This window comes from Phyllostomus hastatus, unplaced genomic scaffold, assembly GCF_019186645.2.
Source record: "Phyllostomus hastatus isolate PE091 unplaced genomic scaffold, TTU_PhHast_1.1 phas_scaffold_317, whole genome shotgun sequence".
Classification (NCBI taxonomy): domain Eukaryota; kingdom Metazoa; phylum Chordata; class Mammalia; order Chiroptera; family Phyllostomidae; genus Phyllostomus; species Phyllostomus hastatus.
The window spans coordinates 17,690,119-17,706,410 of NW_025334023.1; positions in this window are offsets into that span (position 1 = coordinate 17,690,119).

Below are 16,292 nucleotides of genomic sequence, written 5' to 3' on the forward strand. Positions count from 1 at the left end.
GAAATTAAGGTAGTATGAATTTGAATTTGAAGTTGATTCTTCTAGGTAAAAATGTATACAGTAAGTTGTAGAGCAACCACTAAAAACAACAAAAAAAACCCTTAAGGCATAATTTTAAAAGTAAAATTTTATATAAGACAATGCTCATTTAATGTAAAACAAAAAGCAGAAAAAGACAATAGGGAAAGAAAAAGATATGGAATATATAGAAAACAAAAAATAAAATGTCAGGTATAAATGCTCCAACATCAGAAATAATGTAAAATTTGGATGGACTAAACAATTCAATCAAAAGAAACACATTGTCAGATTGGATTAAAAAAACCACAGTCTATAAGAGACACATTTTAGATTCAAAGACACAAATAGGTTAAAAGTAAATGATGAATAAAGATATATAAACAGCAACAGTGAGAATCGATATGGCTGTGCTAATGTCTAATAAAATAGACTTCAAGATGAAAACAAAAATGTTACTAGAGATAAACTAGGGTGCTTTATTATAAAAGAGTCAACCCATCATAAAATATAATTTTAAGTATATATGTACCTCACAATAGAACCTCCAAATTCCCCAAACACATGAAATAGAGGCTGATAGAATTAAAGAAAAATAGACAAATCTATAAGAGTTTGAGACTGTAATGCCCTCCACTTTCAATAATAGGATATCTAAATAGGAGAGAAATATTAAAATGAGATATTTATTTTATTTTATTTTTTGAGATTTTATTTATTTTTAGAGACAAGGGAAGGGGAGGAGAAAGAGAGGCAGAGGAACATCAATGTGTGGTTGCTTCTTATGCACCCCTTTCAGGGGACCTGGCCCCCGCAACCTAGGCATGTGCCCTGACTGGGAATCAAACCACAACCCTTTGGTTCACAGGCCTGGACTCAATTCACTGAGCTCCACTAGACAGGTAAAATGGGAAATTTAAAAAACACTATAAACCAGCTAGACCTAAGAGACATCTACAAAACATCCACCCAGCAAGAGAGGAATATATATTCCCTCAAGCATCTGTGTGACACTGTCTAGGACAGATCAGTTCACCAAGTCTGCAGGAAGCAAGATATTTTAGAAAAAAATTAATTAATATCTATACACTCACAAGGAAGAATGTGACAGTGAAATCATGAAAATAATTCCATTGAAAATGGCTAAAAAAATAATGTACTTAGTAATAAATATAACAAATTTGTTCCTAATTTAATAAATTTAACAAAAGACTTTCACACTGGAAACTTCAAAATATTGTTATAGAAGACCTAAATAAATGCAATCATATTACATGTCATATTTTAAGTGTTCATGTAACAGAACACTTAAAATAGTTAAGAAGGTGATATTCCTATAATTGATCTATAGCTTCAACACATTCTTATCAAAATCCTAGTGGGTTATTGTTTTAGTAAAAATTAACAAGTGAAAATAAAATTCAGTGAACATTTTTTCAGAGAAGCCAAAATAATCTTTAAAATGAGAATAAGATTAGACTTAAAGTTCCAATTTTTAACCCTTAGTACAAACCTACATTACTCAAAACAGTGTGGTATTAGAATAAGGACAGACATAGGGTAATGGAACAGACTTTAGAGTACAAAAATAAACTTTTGTATTTATGGTCAGTTGATCTTCAACAAAAGTGCTGAGTTAATTTAGTAAGAAAATAATAGCCTTTTAAACAAAATTTGCTGGGAAAACTGGATATTGACATGCAAAAACAATGAAGTCAAACCCTTCCCTAACCCAATATACAAAAATTAACTGAAAAAAGATCATTGACTTAAATGTAGGTGATAAATCAATAAAAATATTAAAAGAAAATGTTGGAGCAAATCTCATGACCTTAGATGAAGCAACACCTCCATAAAATAGACACCAAAAGCGCAAATGACAAAAGAAGAAAATGAATAAATAGGACTTCATAACAATTCAAAACTTTTGTTCTAAAAATTACACTGTCAAGGAAGTTAAAAGTAAACACATATATTAGAAAAAATGTTTTCATGTCACATATCTGGTAAGGGACTTGTATTAAAATATGTAAATAAAAAGCTCTTACAAAGATAAAGATGTTCAGCATCATTAGCCATTAGTTAAAAGCTATTTTAAAACTCAATGGGATATTTTATACCCACTAAAATCACCAAAAAATAAAAAAAGAAATAAAGACCGGCAATAACATGTTGGCATAAATGAGGAGAAACTGGAATTCTTTTACTCTGTTTGGCAAGATATAAAATGGTGCAGTCACCCTGAAAACCAGTTTGATCAGTTCTCAGAATGTTAAATACAGAGTAACTGTATGACCCAGCAATTCACTCTCAGGAATACACCCAGGATAAATGTCAGTATATGTTCACACAAAAGTATGTGCCCAAATGTCTATAGCAGCATTATTCTTAATAGCCAAAAATGTGAAACAATCCAAACCCAATGCCCATCTACTAGCCAATGGGTGAAATGTCATAAAATCAGACCACAGAACATTATTTAGCAATTAACCAGGAAAGAGTACTGGTACAAACTACAAGACAGATACATTTTGAAAACATTATGGTAAGTAGAAGAAGCCAGTTACAGAAAGGTCCAGAACAAGCAAATCTGTTTACAGAAAGTGCGATAGATTATAGTTGGCCTTGAGCTCACAGGGAAGATGGAGTGTGACTGCTAATGGGTACCAGGTTTCTTTTCGGGGTTAATGAATTTGTTCTAAAAAGTGATGGCAGTTGTACAACTCTGTGAATGTACTAAAGTCCATTGGGTTGCACACTTGAAATGGGTGAATTGAAAGACATGAGTTATATATTTCAATAAAGCTGCTTTAAAAATGAGTCACAATGAATAAGGTCATAATATATTAAATAAAAGAATATCTAAATTAAGCATTGAGACTATTTTTTATTGACCTATAATCATCAAAATGGAATCTTTACTATACATCTGTTCTTATGAGTATTATAAATTCTAGTTGTTTCTCTTAAAGATGGTCTATTCTTTTATTCATTCTTCAATAACTTATAATAATCACTAAATTAAAAATTGCTAAAATACAATAGAGTGTCCCAGGTTAACTCAGGAAGTAGAAGGCAATAGGCAGGTGAGCTTGTCTATTACATGTATACATTTCTATAATTAGATATTTAGTTGTAATATTTCTTTATTAATTGAATCTATTAGGGTGACATTGGTTAATAAAATTATACAGGTTTCAGGTGTACAGTTCTATAGCACATCATCTGTATGTTGTGCTGTTCGTTCGATGCCACAAGTCAAGCCTCTTCCATGGCCGTCTGCCTCCCCTTTGTCCTCCTCTGCTTTCCCCAACTCCCCCACTGCTCGGCAGTCACCATGCTGTTGTCTGTGTCTATGAGCTTCGTAAAGTTTAGACACAGGAGGACAGTTTTCTTAAAGTTATTTAAATTTGGAGCCAAAATTTAAATTAAAATATTGTTCCCCTTAACCATTTCAAGTGTATTAAGTTGTTCAAAAGTTGTAGAGGGAGGACATTTATCATAAAAATAACGTTTTCGATGCTCTGAGAGGTGAAGTGAATGCACTGCCCGGAATGCTATGAACACTTTGTCCAATGGCCAAAACTGATCTAATTCCTGTAGACCAGTATGTCCTTTGAGGAAGATGTATTTTATTTATCAAAATCATAGGTGATGATATCATCTAAATACTATGTAATATCTTTTATATAAAACAATGGTCTGCATACCATTTTAGATTTTGATTTCTGGAAAACTGTCATCTATTTATATTACCTTGCATGTATCCTCTACTTAGACAATTAAAACTATGTTTTAAGTGATTTCTAGCATGCCATGGAAGAAGGTATATGACAATTATAAATAAGTGAATGATAGTACTTGTATTTGCTTGAAAAAATTTATAAATTTTGTATTTTTTATCTAGCTTTTAAATTCCTGGAACATGAGAACTATGCATTGTTAATATCTGTTTACCCTTCAGTTTACCACTGTGTTAGCTAAATAAATATTTCTTTAGATTGAAAACAAAGTTTCAACAAAGAAAGCTTCCCACAATGGAACATGCTGTGAGAGCTGGTAGTGACCTCCTCCACCCCAGGAGTTTTCAGGATAGATTGGTCTGCACTTTGCAAGTGCCTTGTGGGGGAGGAATCATTCATCCCAGAGGAATTCAGACTACAATGAAATGTGCAGTCTTTTCCAATCCTATGATTTTTGTGGGTATGGGGTATATCACTACTTACTTAGAGATATATTTATTTTTAATTTAAAAATGTTTCCAGTATTCTTCCCAGTGAAAATGTACACCATTCCATCAATCAGTGTCTTACCTAGAAAGTTAGACTAAACATGCATGAAAATGTCACTGCTTTTATGAACAGCACTATCTTGTAAGAAACAAAAATTAATCAATTCTTTAATGCAAAGTTTCAAACCTGGTGGGTGGAGAGAGAGATTTGGGTTGACTGAGTTTTCCTAATGCAGTTTTAATAGCTGTGTTTACAAGCACATTTCACTACACAATGTCTAAATCTAAATGCAATGTGTAATTAATTTCATGAAAAGCATGTTTATTTTTAATTGAAATAATCTGTACTCTCTGTAATTTTGCCAGGAACCTCAACATGCATATACTTAAACATGTCAGAGGTGAATTGCTACATATTATATATTCATGAGTATTACATTCCTATGTTGACGACACTAGTATTGTATATAATGTGCCCTGTAGCCCAGAAAGACATTTATATTGTAATGACTTACCCTACTGGTTATCAAAAAATGATGTAGAAAATCTGCCAATCAGTATAGGAGAGCAGGGGACCAATTTTTTTCATAGCCTCTGCTAGGAAAGTAAATTCCCTTTCATCAATCTTGAAAACTAAATGCATTCACTATGTTTGAATTGAAAGTAAAGCTCCTCACATTTACATGGATAATAAGTGCTTGTAGACTCATCGTTGTCATTCACAAAGGGATGTCAAATATATTGCCTTACTTGAAATTCACAATGGCTCTCTGAAACTGGTTGGACAACTATCATTATATTCATTTCCATGATCAGAACACTATGGCTTAGGAAGTTGTGTTTTCCTCAAGGTCACACTGCTAACTAATTATTAACAATGCCAGTGCATGAACTCAGAGTTCCTTTACCATCTAGCATGGTGCCTGGTAAAGACTAAGTCCTCAACTAAATACATGTTGAATACATTCACGATGGAAAGTTTGGCTTTAACTTAGAGTGCTTTGTCCACAGCACGTACCACTGTTACAGTGACTTTGTACTTGAATGCTTTTCAATGGTGTCTTCTGAAAGACTTCATTTAGAAGAGCTTTTGACTTCAGGTTTTGCTAATCAGGCATCTGAAGTACCCGATAATGAATACAAACAACTGAGAATTTCAAACATGTTTGCTGCTTCTTAATGTAGCAGGTTGTCTTTGTGAAGTGTAAAATGAGGGTGGGGAGGCCCTGCAACAATGACTTTTTGGTGTTTTGTTAACAATGTGTGGCATGAAGCTCTTTTGGGTATTTTTTTAATGGCAGTGGTAGGAGGAGGGCAAAGTGTGGAAAGTGTTGAGTGAGTAGCGGTATAAATGATATCCCTATTATAAATGCTGGCAGTAGTCTTTCGAGAACTTAGATGTTTTTGGCCAAGTGCTTCCAACTTATTGGGAAAAAGAAGCTTTGTAAGTACTTGCCTGGTTAAATACCGGTCTGTTGTGTCATTATTATTTTGTGACCTTCAACTTAGGAGACAGTGAGATCCCAAAAGGAGCATGGTCTCTCAGTGTTACTTCAATGTATTTCACAGCTGAGCACAAAACAATGTACCCCATTTAACACAATAAACACTGGGGGCTCACTGCCTGGTGAGTTCCTCTGAGAGAACCTGGTTTCCCTAGATAAGAAAAAATATATATATATACAGGAGACACAAATATTTTGCTAAATTGTACAACTCTGCGTTCTGTCCACGACATAGATATTATGAGAAAGTCAGGGAGAGGTCAACAGACGTTATCATGAAAAAGTAAGAGAAAGAATGATTACCCTTCTCTTTTCTTGTTAGTGTAAAACCACAATAGCTCACTTTGATGTTTTTTGGGAAAAGGTCATTTGGGTCACCCATTTGCTGGCATATTAACTTAATTTCTGCCAAGGGAGAGAGTCCATACAGAAGCCATGATTTATTTGGTAGACACAAATCAAAATATCATTGATAAAGAGATGCTGGTATGTAATTCTGACATGTGCGATATGAGGAAGAGAGCACAGAGGGTATGAGGAAGAGAGCACAGAGGGTCAGTAGGGCCTTCTCGAAGTGTCTAGCCCAGCTGCCTCAGAAAGGTCCACTGAAGTGGCTGTCATCCAAGTCCCTTGTTCACGGACATGATGACTATCTGAGCTGTCCCTGATCCCTGCCCTGAATTTTTGTCTTACAGAGTCTTCCTGACCTGCTGTCATAATTTTTTCCCCTCTGCTTGGATCAGCTTAGGGTCAAAATAACAGAACTTAAGGCACTGTTTGGGTCACAGATGGAGATGACAAGGAACTGCTATAATACATCACCTAATGGGTTTCCAGAAACAGCTTGAGTCACCAATCAAGAGACCAGGGAAGACTGTAGTGCCAGAGAATTAAGGGTTGCCAACTGATAATCAGTTTAGTCCTTGCATCTAACACCTTTGTGAAGTTATTCCTACAGATCTGCTTTGGGACAAAGGATCCTCTGTTTAGCCCAATATCTGCAGTGTTTAATTCTTTGGTGACAGGGATAAAGAGTAGAGGAATGAAGAGGGGCAGGGGGCAGCTTCTAGAGTCAGGCAGACCTGGTTTCAGTCCTGCTCCACCACTAACCTAGATATTCTGGACAAGTATTTAAGTCCTCGAAGCCTCATCTTTTCTGTCTTAGTAAATGAAAAGTAATAGTACTTTACTCAAAGAGTTGCTAAATGAATTAATACAATGCACGTAAAGTGTTTAGCATATATATGCCAATTTTATATATATGTACACACACATACATATATAAAATATCTATTTTATAGTGCTATACCATATAGGAAATATAAACACAGACTGTACAATAGCCATTATTTTTATTATTTATATAGAAATTGGAAAACTGTTCATCAAACCCATTTCCTTTTTCCCCAGGGCACTGACTAGAGTGTTTCCCTCTTGTGATAGGCTGTATAATGAGTGGCCCAGAAAGATGCCCATATCCTGATCCCCAGAATCTATGGATATGTTACATTACATAATAAAGGGCACTTTGCAGATGCAATCAAGAATTTCAAGTTAGAGAGATTAGTCTGGAAGATTCAGTTGAATCCAGTGTATTCACAGGGATTCTTATGGAGGTGGACAAGAAGTTAAATATCAGAAGTAGAAGATACGAATGTGGAAAATAAAGGTTGGAGTGATGTGGGGAAGGGACCAGAAGCCAAAAAATACAGGCAACCCCTGGAAGCTGAAAAAGGCTAGGAAATGGTTTTCATCTCAGAGTCTTAGTTTTACCCAGTGAATCTAATTTCAGAATTTTGACTTTCAGAACTATAAGAGAGTAAATTTTTATTCTGTGAAGCCACTACATTTCTGGTAATGTGACGCAATAGGAAACTAACCTATCTAGTTAACCTTATAGATCGGTATAGCCACAGGAGTAAGATCTGACCAGAGAGTGTGGGTGAAATCAATATACATAACAATAGGTCTAGCTTTTAAAAACTTTACACAATTCTTTACCCTCTCCATTCTCTATGAGGTGGAAACCAAGAGTTTAGAGATAGAGTTGACCTTGAAGTGGTAGGGCTGCAAGACGAAAGGGTCCTTAGTTCATAAATCAACCTGTGAAAGACCATTTACAAATATCTCACTTCACTGAAATGATGTTTTGCATATCTTTACTATAAGACATAGCATGTCAAGGGAAGAGGGTATGTTTTATCCCTGTATCCCTAGTGGTTAAACATCATTTTTGGTTCATAGAAAGTACATATTGTGCAGATACATTTCATCCAAGTCAGCTATATTAATTTAAACTGAACTGAGGAGGTCAGAAGTGGAACACTGAAGAACAGATTGGGAAGCAGGAATCAGAGTAGGTGCAATTTTTCAAGACACAGGGTGAGAATAAAGTCATGCTCAGGGGTTAACTCATAATGGATATGGGCTGGTTGCCTGCGATCCATAGGCTCTGATTGGGGTTCAGATTGAGCCTCCCCAAAGTGTGCCACATTAGCATGCAGACCATTCTGAGCTGAAGATCATCAAGACCCAGCAGACTCAGGAAACTTTTACCCCTCCCTAATTACCTGAATAATTTAGATAGGAACCCTGGCCCAGAAAGAGAGAGAGCTTTTATCTAAAGGACCTACCTGTATGGCAGGACAAACAACTAGTTACTAACTACCTGCTCTTCCTTTGCTCCTGTGAATTACTCCTTTGAAGCCCCAGGCCCATATCCCTTAGTTCAGAATACTATATAAGCCTCAATTGCCTGACTTGTCCTTGGGTCTCACTGACTTTGTGGGGGTCCCACTAAGTACATAACAAAATTTTATTTTTTCCTGTTAATCTGTCTTATGTTAATTTAATTATTAGACCATCCAGAAGAACTGAGCAAGATAGAAGAAAACTTTATCTTTGCCAACGGCTCATTTAACTATAAAGAGCGAGATCAGTCTTCTACTATACAATGGGCCATAGTAAGGGAAATGAGAGTGAAGGCTTATCAATTTGGGACCTCTGTTCAGTTAGTAGAGGGAATTTCTACTTTGAATATATCATAATTATCAACCTCTTGGTCAGAAACACTTAGCCTTTCCTAAGTTACCCATGTTTCACACATGCCAGTTAAGGGTTAGAATGAGTGAGACCCTGAGATGTTCTCAGCGTGGGTTCACACGGGAAAGCAATACAAAAAGGTTCTCATTGGAACGAAATGGAATCTTTTCAACAATCAAATAGAATAAAACAACTGTCTGCTCAAATAAATTTGTTGCCTCAAGTAGAGTCTGTGATTCAGAGAACATTCACTTTTCCTATTTTCAATCTACGTAAGTTCTGCAATATTTGAAGACCAATCCAAATTTTTTATAAATTAAATGCTCTTCTGATCTGGAACAAAGTTTTGCTTTTATCAGATAGTTCTCAGGACTTATAATAGGCAAAATCATTGTCATTATAGTCCCAAGATATAGTCTTTTCTCAGTGATGCATAAAAGGATTTTCCTCTCTTCAAATGATAATTAAATTAAAAGCAAAGTTGGGAAGGAGGCTTTGAACTACTCTGGTGAGAAAGGTCAGTGACTCATCAGCAATCTGTTAGCACAGCTGTGTCGAGAAGAGACTTTCCAGCCACATTGTCACAAGTGGGTTCTTCATATCAAGTGAGAAGGCAGTTGGTTTTGCTTCCTTTATACATTTTGCCAGTGATACTCAGACACTAGCAAACATATAGGCAATCCAGAGAGCTCTGTAGAGATTTAAGTGAAACACCAAATTAAATTGTCAGGAAAACCCACAAGAGGAAATGCCATTACATTCACAATAAATAAATTGTGGTAGTGGAGCTGATTTATGTCCTTTCTGTTAAAAGTATCGGTGTCACTTTGCTAATCTACATCTTTGTACCACAAGAAGAAAGGGAGTTGCATGCACTGTTTATGCTTAGTATTACTCTTATAATTTGCATATAGTCATTTGTGCATATTCAGTGATCTGATTATCTTCCAATCTCAAACAGACACCCAAGTGGCAATGACTAAAATTTTAACATTGTTTAAAGAAAAGGAAAATGTATGAACCATAGGCAGTAATGAATGGGATGCTGGTAACAGATAACAATCTAAGTTTAGCTCAAAGTGAATTTTGCTTGGGTACTTCTGTTTTTATGCTGGGGAACTGGAAGATAGAAGACTTAGCTAAAGTTTCTTTATAAAATGAAATTTTTTCCTGCTGGGTAATTTCATGTTCAAATAGGTCTCTAATAAATTCCTTTAAATTTCAATGGGAAAAATAATGGACTAAACCTAATGCACACTGGAAATTTATTTTTAGATCATTTTCAAAATGGTATACCATGTGGTTGATTTTTTAAGTAAATGCAAATGACTCATTAATCCCACTGTAGAAAAAATGGAAATTAGAATTTTATCATGGAGCTCACAATACATCATAGAAATTTGATAGTAAAAATAATAACACAGTTGCATTCACTGAATGGTGTCTAAATGGCAATGACTGAATCCATTTGTATTCCTTGAAAAGGCAGTGGGTTACAGCTATCTCATCAAATATAGGGGCTTTTGGGTGCTTTTTAACATATTTTATATGCATTGACTCATTTAATCCTCATAGTAATCCTTAGAGTTAATTATTATCATCATAATTTTATGTGATTTTTAAAGACTATCTAAAGTATAAACCTCATAAATCTAAGTGAATACAAAAAGCATTCTTTATAGCCTACTAGCCTTCCCTGACAAATGTTCCTAATTTCAAATCTGGAAAAGAGATCACAGAGACTCATCTCTTTTCTTCCTAGAGCTTCTTACATCAATTAACCCACAGCTTCCACAAAAAGGTAACCTTCATGAAGTCACAAAAGGTAGATTAATTGCCCCCATCTCTCATATAATGCGTGGCAACTCCTAGTTTTGTAACCAGAAGGGGGCCATGTAAGTGATTCTTAAATAAAAAAATTAAATCTTGATTAAGATTCTTTTGATTAAAAAAATCTTATTAAATCTTTTATTGTTGATGGTTTATAAAGTGTTCTTATAAAATGTTCTCAATATAGTGAGGAGGTTTATTTGCTATGAAAGAATTGTACTTATTGTTTTATTTATTTTTAAAATTATTTTATTGTTGTTCAATTACAGTTGTCTGTATTTTCTCCCCACCCCTCCCCCCACAACAAAGTGAGAAGTTTTTTAATAAAAAAGAATCACATGAAGTTATACATTTATTGATTTACTTTTATTAATAAAATAAGATCCCATCCAATTGGATCCTTGCAGGAAAAAGCCATAGTTAAACTTATTTTTCCAATAAAATGTTTGTAGTAAGCATGATCCCAATATGTGGATCTGTCTTGTCTAGTCATTGGAAGCCTCGAGAATAAAAGCCCAACAGTTTTACTTTTCCAACTCACATGCTCCTCAAGAATAAATCAGAATCAAGGGCAAGTCGTTAGGCTTTCTAAGAGAGGTCTGATCTGTCCTGGATAAATTTCAGAATTTATCTTGTGCACAGTCTTATTTGATGATAAAGATCAAAAGGCAAAGGGCATCGTTTCTTTACCTTTGACTCGCTTCAAAAATCAAACACACTCACCTTTCTTTCCTTTATTTTTTTTTAAGGCTTTATTTTTTAGAACAATTTTAGGTTTGCGATGGCACTGTTAGGAATATGTGGGGATTTCCCACACACATCCTGCTCTGCCACATGCATAGACTGCCCTGTTACCAACACTGCTCTGCAGAGCGGTATGTGAAGTTTTGTTTTTTTTAAACAAGGAAGGGACTATACTGACATAGCATATCAATCAAAGTTCATAAATTTGCCTTAGTGTTCACTCTTGGTGTTGTACCTCCATGAGTTTGGACAAATATATAATTACATATATCCACTCATTAAAATACTTGCTGCTGAAGACCTCTGTGCTCTGCCTATTCACCTCTCCACCCCAACCCTGGCAACCACTGTCTTTGTATTGTTTCTATAGTTTTACCTTTTCCAGAATGTCATATTGTTGGAATCATATGGCATGCACCCTTTTCAGATTGACTTCTTTAACTTAGTAATGTGCCTTTAAGTTTTCTTTGTGTTTTCTCTTGTCTTGTTTGCACATTTCCGTCTAGTGTTGAATAATGTTCCATTGTCTGAATGTACCAGACTTTATTTATCCATTCACCTACTGAAGAATATATTTGTTGCCTCCAAGTTTTAAAAAATATTCATTTTCCTTTTGAAACTTCTTTTTTTCCTAAACTGCAGTCAGACTCTGAAAAATACACTGCCTTGCCTGCTAAGCCAGGAAAGGTTGTGTTCTAGGGCAGATGGGCAAATTCTGTCAAGTACACTTTAGATGAGTATTCATTTGCATCAAAGGAGCAAGAATAGGGTCTGTGCTTTGAGGTAGAAATATTTCAAACAGCACTTTGGGTAACTTGAAAATGGAGAGAGAATCCACAGTTTATCAGACTGGCATCAAGTTTGGCACCAAAACACCAAGTAATAGTAGTTCCATTTTGCATAAGGTCATTGTTCTACACACATATAATTTCTAAATTCTAAAATATCAATAATTTTAAGATACATCTGCAACAATAACTTCCAAGAATATCTTCTCAAGATAAACTTCTCAAGATATCCAAGAATAACTTCTCAAGATAAACACAATACCACAGTAAATACATAAAATAAATTTTGTAGGCAGTTTGCTTGTTTTTGTAAACTAATCAAATAATAATGAGATATAACTGGTTGCTGTTTTCTCTTCCTTTTGAAAATCAAGAGTGGGTTGGTGCTGATGTTCATATTTGAAGAAAAGTCCCTTAAGGGACTACAATTAGTTATGTACATGTAAAGTGAATAGACCCACAATCCAGAAGAAAGGTTGGAATGGAACTATGTGGCTTTAATGAAGGCTGCCCTGCCCCCTCCCCTCCTTGAATTGCCTTAGCTCTCACTACTGGGAAGAGGCATTGGAGCACTCAGCACTCTGTGGCCCATAGTCTAGCCATGCAGCTTTTCCTACGAGTAGCTAGTGGCCCAAAGACCTTTTCTGCAAAGGTTAAAGGGAAATGAATTAGGAGATAAGTGTGATTCAGGAGACAGGCATGAAAATGTCCTCAGTTATTCAAGGATGGCTAGCCTGGAACAGATGTAACTGAGCAAATGAGTGTGAACCATTCACAAGCCTGAGCAAATGAGTGTGACCCATTAACAAATAAATACAAGCCTGGAACTCAGGAGCTTGCCCTCTGATACCAGGGAAGGATTCAAGGCAGCTAGGGACAAGGCCACTGATCTCTGTTGGACTTAACTTCAAAGGTAACACTGGCCACCATGACCAAAGCCACTGAGCCAAACAAAGCCTGCAAGGATATTGTAGTTATTGTCTCTACCTTGTAATCACTTCTACGCTGTTATTTATGTTTTTAATGAACAGGACTTGAACTGATTTAAGTCCCAGAAATACATGAGAAGATGAATGTGAGAGGCAAGCCAAGCCTCCCAATAAAGTCCCACAAGTGCAGACATGTAAATATACCCAGGAAATGAATTAGAAAAATAATAGATATGACTTTGTTTGTGTATGTCTTCCTCACAAGAGTTATGCATAAAACACAATTATCTCCAATATGACATCATTTTGTAAATATTGGAAGATACATTAAATAATAATTATAGATCAGATTTTAAGTTAAAATTAATCGGGAGGTGGTTTTAGTAATGTAAATAATACTGAAAAACTTAACCAGAGGATCACACAACTAAAATCACGTCTTGACAGACAGTGGCAGCCACAATCACTGCCAATCACACCCACATCTCAGCCTGGGGGTCACCGCATTTCTGTGGATATCACAGGTAATAGTAATAATAAGTAATAAATTAATACAAATAATTCTAGGAATGCTACATTTTAGTATATGTCCAAAAATATTTATATGTATGCAAGTCTGAAACATAATGAAATGCTTTTTCTTCAATAATCTCAGTGGGGCACAGGGTCTGCATCAGGATGTAAGTATTCAAAAACTCTCAGGCACCCCATTGTATCATTTAAATTCACCACATTCTGTGTAATCTCAAAAGTACTCTGTGCCCTTGAGATCCATTTTCAATCATTTAGATAATTCAAATTTTGTAGTAATAATCATTTATGAGAGTCTCATCCAGACATGATTAGTTGCCTTATATTTTAACTTTAATCCTTATAGAATTCCTGCAAAGGAGGAATTATCAATTTCATTTTTAGAAAATACAGAGTTTATTCACTCACTTATTAATTTATTTATTCAATAAATATATAATGCTTGCCTGTTATTTGCAAACACTTCTCTGGATACTGAGGATTCAACATCAAACAAAAGAAACAAAACTCCCCAGTCTCATAAACAAATAGACATGTGCCGGAGTCCAGCTCCAGCAGGTCTAGGGATTCCCAGTGGAGGGACAGAATCGGCACAGGAATGACACGAGAGGTGCAGTTTCAAGCTCAACAGCCAGGCATCTCTGCTGGACTCTTGAGTTCTTTATTTTTATATAGTTGGGTGTGTACATGCGGCATATGTGAAAGCAATCAAAATGAGGTTCTCAGGGCATATTTGCTTTGTCATTGTTCTGCAGAAAATATGACACAAATGTAATAGGAAGTAGCTGTCCATTGCATATTATTGTGCAAGCTTTTAGCTCCTAATCTTTGCAATTAATCAGTAACACGTTTTACTACGTTATATAACACCTTAATTTCTTAAAGTTTAACTTAACCTTAATCTATATATTCCAAAGCCGCAAGATGGGCACATTGATGGGCACAGGATTGTTTTAGCTCATTGGCAAAGGCCATGCGGAAGGCTTTCGTGGTTAATGTGGTTAGTACCTGTCTCTCACTTCTCACTTCAGCACCAGAACCCTGTCTTTCTATGCAGGTAATAATCTTTGTGTTGCTCAGTCCATTCAGCTGCCTGCAATTCATCTTGGTGTTGGTGTTGATGCATTTCTATTATTTGTTTCCATCTTTGATGTCTGACCTTTTTTGGCAACAAACACCATGGGGGCCCTGATCGCTTAAGTGCCTCATAGAAGGGGAGTGTATAATAATCTTTCCAATATCCATTTATGTTTACCCATCATGTCCCTTTATGATAGATTCTGGTATAGGGTAAAGGGGGATCAGTGGGCCTAGGAGTTAGAGGGGGAACAGACCATGGATACTGGTATAATGCTGACCAAATGTATGTTTTGAATCTTTTTCTAGTTCCCAGAGCCCTGGTTTTAAGGAATTGTGTAATAAGGGTGGGTATAGGGGATTTTGTAGGGAGTAATCCTAGGAGTCTTTTCCATTCCCATCCTTGAAACTCCCTAACCCACTTAGGAGGACACTCTGGTGGAGGGTCACTTTCCAATGAGCTGTCATTTTCTTGCTTACTTCCGAAGAACTATATTTCTTCTGTGGAATTGCCATCTGTCCCGGTTCCATGGCAAATCACATAGACCCTAAGCACAGGTAGTAAGTAATACAATGATTAAGCAGAGGAGTGCCAGGTACTTTCCCCCACCGTGTCTGCTGTGCAGATGCTCGGCTCCCCCTGTGACTGTGTCAGACAGCAGGGCTGGGCTGGTTCCCAGCAGACATGCAAAATGGAGGCCAATGGTGATAATCAAATGAAGCACCGCACCAGAGTTATAGCATAGGGAGCCAGGAGGGATAAGTGCCTTTTTAAATACAGAGCTAAAAAGAGGGCTCCCTGAGCCCCTAGTCATAGAAAGGGTGTAACATAAATGCCTGGGGGAAAGGAATTCCAGGTGGAGGGAACAGTGAGGTCAAATGCTCTGAGATGGGGAGAATTTAGTGTGCTCAAAAAGGGTCAAACATTTTAGGTTGTTTGGAACAAAACGGTCATGGCAAAAAGTAGAAAAAGAAGAGGAAAAGCCCTGGCTGGCGTAGCTCAGTGGATTGAGCTCAGGCTGCGAACCAAAGTGTCCCAGGTTCAATTCCCAGTCAGGGTACATGCCTGGGTTGCAGGCCATGGTCCCCAGCAACCACACATTGATGTTTCTCTCTCTCTCTCTCTCTCTCTCTCTTTCTCCCTCCCTTCCCTCTCTAAAAATAAATAAATAAATAAAATCTTTAAAAAAAAGAAGAGGAAAAAAAGCTGGATCAGATAATGTATGTTTTATAGGCAGTTGTAAGAAATAGGGGGTTTTAATTTGAATTGAGGGACTTATATAACCTGATTTTAATTTTGAGGTTCAGTCTTGCTGTGGAGGGACAACGGAGAGAAACAGTATATGAGTGAAAGCAGGGTGGCCACGCAGGAGGCTGTGGCCCAAGTGAGAACAGATGATGCCTTGGGCTGGCATTTGGGGCTATGCAGCTGATGAGGAAAAGTGAAATTTAGAATGCATTTTAAACACAGATGTGCAGGACAGGGAGAAGGAAGTCACTGATGAGTCTTAATCTGGGAGCCTAAACAAGGGCATAAAACAAGGCAAAAAGGAGCATAAATAACAAGAGTGCCAATGATAAAAAAATTTATAACTTG